Source organism: Portunus trituberculatus, chromosome 31 (genome assembly GCF_017591435.1).
Source record: "Portunus trituberculatus isolate SZX2019 chromosome 31, ASM1759143v1, whole genome shotgun sequence".
Classification (NCBI taxonomy): Eukaryota; Metazoa; Arthropoda; class Malacostraca; order Decapoda; family Portunidae; genus Portunus; species Portunus trituberculatus.
In genome coordinates, this window is record NC_059285.1 from 27168478 (window position 1) to 27172800 (window position 4323).

Here is a 4323-nt window from a genome sequence, read left to right on the forward strand (position 1 = left end):
AGGGGTTAGAACGGTCACCCTTTTAGGAACAGGCTGAATGTAGGCGAACTTCCAGCAGGAAGGAAAGGTAGAAGTCGATAGACAAAGTTGGAAGAGTTTGGCCAGGCAAGGTGCAAGCACAGAAGCACAGTTTTTGAGAACAATAGGAGGGACCCCATCAGGTCCATAAGCCTTCCGAGGGTTTAGGCCAGCAAGGGCATGGAAAACATCATTACGAAGAATTTTGATTGTAGACATGAAATAGTCAGAGGGAGGAGGAGAGGGAGGACAAGCCCAGAATCGTCCAAGGTGGAGTTGTGAGCAAAGGTTTGAGAAAAGAGTTCAGCTTTAGAGACAGAAGAGATGGCAGTGGTGCCATCAGGATGAAATAAAGGAGGAAAGATGAAGAAGTGAAGTTATTTGAGATGTTTTTGGCTAGATGCCAGAAGTCACGAGGAGAGTTTGAGTTTGAAAGATTTTGACATTTCCTATTTATGAAAGAGTGTTTGGCAAGTTGAAGAACAGACTTGGCATGATTCCGGGCAGAGATATAAAGTGCATGAGATTCAGGAGATGGAAGGCTCAAGTACCTTTTGTGGGCAACCTCTCTATCATGTATAGCACGAGAACAGGCTGAGTTAAACCAAGGTTTAGAAGGTTTAGGTTGAGAAAAGAATGAGGAATGTACGCCTCCATGCCAGATACTAACACCTCTGTTATGCGTTCAGCACAAAGAGATGGGTCTCTGACACGGAAGCAATAATCATTCCAGGAAAATCAGCATAATACCTCCTCAGGTCCCCCAACTGGCAGAGGCAAAACGCCAGAGGCACCTTCGCTTTGGGGATCCTGCGGAGGGATTGGAAAAATAGGACAAGATACAGAAATGAGATTGTGATCGGAGGAGCCCAACGGAGATGAAAGGGTGACAGCATAAGCAGAAGGGTTAGAGGTGAGGAAGAGATCAAGAATGTTGGGCGTGTCTCCAAGACGGTCAGGAATACGAGTAGGGTGTTGCACCAGTTGCTCTAGGTCATGGAGGATAGCAAAGTTGAAGGCTAGTTCACCAGGGTGGTCAGTGAAGGGAGAGGAAAGCCAAAGCTGGTGGTGAACATTGAAATCTCCAAGAATGGAAATCTCAGCGAAAGGGTAGAGGGACAGAATGTGCTCCACTTTAGAAGTTAAGTAGTCGAAGAAATTACTATAGTCAGAAGAGTTAGGGAGAGATAAACAGCACAGATGAATTTAGTTTGAGAGTGACTGTTAAGTCGTAGCCAGATGGTGGAAAATTCGGAAGACTCAAGAGCGTGGGCACGAGAGCAAGTTAAGTCGTTGCGTACATAGACGCAACATCCAGCTTTGGAATGAAAATGAGAATAGAGAAAGTAGGAGGGAACAGAGAAGGGCTACTGTCAGTTGCCTCAGACAGCTGTGTTTCGGTGAGGAAAAGAAGATGAGGTTTAGTAGAGGAGAGGTGGTGTTCTACAGATTGAAAATTATATCTAAGACCGCGAATGTTGCAGAAGTTAATGTTATGTAGAAAAAGTTGAGGGAGGTGTCAAAAAATTTGTGGTCTTCAACAGGAGAGGTGTCCGACCTGGGGACATTTTGGTCCCTCCCAGAGGGGACTCCGGGACGTTGTTTATTTTGGGTCCCATTTTTCTTTTAAATTTTGATTTGGAGTGAAGGGTGTATGTGTGGTAAGTGCATGTAGTTTTGTGTGAAGAAGGAGAACTGTCTTTAGAGGGTAGACTGTGACTACCCCCTTGAGTTGTGAGACACAAAGGGAAACATTCAACGAGATCACAACTAGCTTTAATGGAAGATTCACAGCACCTCATAAACTAGTGCTATTAGATCTCACTGGGAATAAGTTATTGTTTCGGTAGGTGTCTACTACCTCCTCCCAGGAATAAAATGTTGCGTCCCGTATTAACTCAATACGGGACGCGGTTTGTTCCGTATTTTCCCGAGTGCCCACTGCACCTCTCTGGGCATCCCAGCATCCACTGGATATGTTGAAAGGATGAAGGATCTTCTCCAGGATGGCCAACAAGTGGAATGAATGCAGGAACTGGTGCTCTGTGGAACTCATAATGAGTGAGCCCCTTGTTCGCTCTCAACTTTGAGCAGTCCTGTTCAGAATTTCACAGCAGTGTTTTGATAGACAGAGAGTTACTCAGTGCTGCAAGGAGCAATAAGAAGTAGCCTACACTTGGAAGAAGAATAAGTAAAAGAGGGAATACTGTTGACTTAACTTGACTGTGTATCCAGCCTTATATAACAATGTTCATTGGTAATAAAAAACTTTAAACATGACTAATTGTTTTCTTGACTACTCCTTTACTGACTACTAAGTGATTCCAGAGGCTAATGTGGTATGTGAAATTATTTTGTTGTTTAACAAAATGATTTCACATACCACATTATTACTTGTTTTATTACTTGTTGTATAATTATTCTATGCATTTTTCAGGGGTTTGGGCCTTTAAAAACAACCGGTTTTTTCCCGGGCCGCCGTAACGCACGCACGCGCCACTCGCCGGAACGTCCCTGGTAGAGGTGTCCCTTATTTTATTTTGTAAAAGGTGGCAACCCTAGTGGTAACTCAATATGGTTCTTGTGAACTCTATTGGAGAGCACTTGCACTCTCAATAGATTCCTTATTTTCACCACTAATAAGCCTCATTGGTGCCATTGTAAGTTTCTAAATGAAGGACTACAGGCAGAACGCAGAACAATGTTGTTTTTCTCTAGACCTCGTGGCGACGGGACTAGGGATGTGCACCAGTATCTGGTATACCAAAGTACGGGTATTTTCACATTGGTAGTATCGATATTAACGGTATTATAAAGGGACAACCACGTGTGCCGCCGTTTGAGTACCAGGTCGAACTTTTGCGTTTGAGTATTGAAAAGTTCTATTTGTAAGACGTATTGTTTCTCCAATGTGTGTGTGTGTGTGTGTGTGTGTGTGTGTGTACAGTCAGCGCAAAAGAAATGGCTGCACCCGTTGATATGTCAAATCTACTCTTAACTAAGAATATAAGGTATATAAGGGAGAATAAAACACAAATACTGCTATATTTTGTTATTATTAATATCTTGTCATATTACCCTTCACTTTCAAGACAGCCGTAACCCTACTTGGCATACTACCAGACAATTTTCTGAAGTAACTTAGGTCAATGTCATTCCATATGGCGCTAATTTTGTCACGTAACAGATCAACATTCGATACAGGGAGCTTGCCAACTTTTCGCTTTATTTTATTCCATAAATTTTCAATTAAATTTAAATCTGGACTGCCCTGGCCACTCAATCAACTGAATTTTCTTCTCAGACAACCATTCTCTAACACACTTTGTCATGGAGCACCGTCCTGTAAGAAATGAGGGTTCTCATGTTTCATAAAATGGCAGCATGTGATTTTTCAGAACATCAACATATAAGGCACCATTCATGTTCACATTCTTATCTAAAAAATATAATCCACCACTACCCTTTTCACCACTGAAGCAACCCCACACCATCACACCAGCTGGGAATTTAATTTTACAGTGTACTTAGTGTCATAGCGATCAGAACCCATGGGACGTCTCACTTTTATCTGTCCTTTAGATATCGTTTTGAACGCACTTTCATCGCTAAACAGCACAGACCGCCAATCTTCTGAAGTCCACTGTCCGTACCTCCTGCAGAAAGCAAGTTGCTGTTGTCGCATCTTCTCCGTCACGAGAGGTTTGTGAGCAGCTCGGCGACACGGCAGTTTGAGATCTTTCTGTAGCCGGTTTTGAATTGTCCTAACTGCTACATCTCCCAGGACATCAGCATGCTGTTCCTTTAACTCCCTGGCTGTAATGAAAGGGTCTTTCTGTACTTCTCGTTTGAGCAGGTTGTCCGTTCTTGGCTGTGTTTTACGTTTCCTCCCCGTCCCCTTCTTCCTCGCCGGAGTCGCACCTGTTCCCAGTGTAGTGGCTGCTTTCTTCACATGGCGAACACTTTTCTCAGATCTTTTTGTTCTTCTTGCTATTTCTCTGTTGCTTAAGCCTTCACGAACTAAGGCTAACACAATGCCCTTTTCTTCCATACTCAGCTTGCTAGGACCCATTCTGTTGTGATGACGATCAGCGGAAGAGGAAAACAGTGAACGATATCTTCTGTACAGTGAACGATGTCAGGAAAAAGGAGGGGAAAAACCAGAAGTACCTCCTCTCACTGACCACCCAGACAGCCTGGAGCCGTGGTGGTGAGTGGTGACTGAGTGCAGTGGTATCTTTCGCGCGTAAACGCTTGGCGTAATCCCTAGAGATGCCATATAGGTCAATTTCTTTACCGTAATAT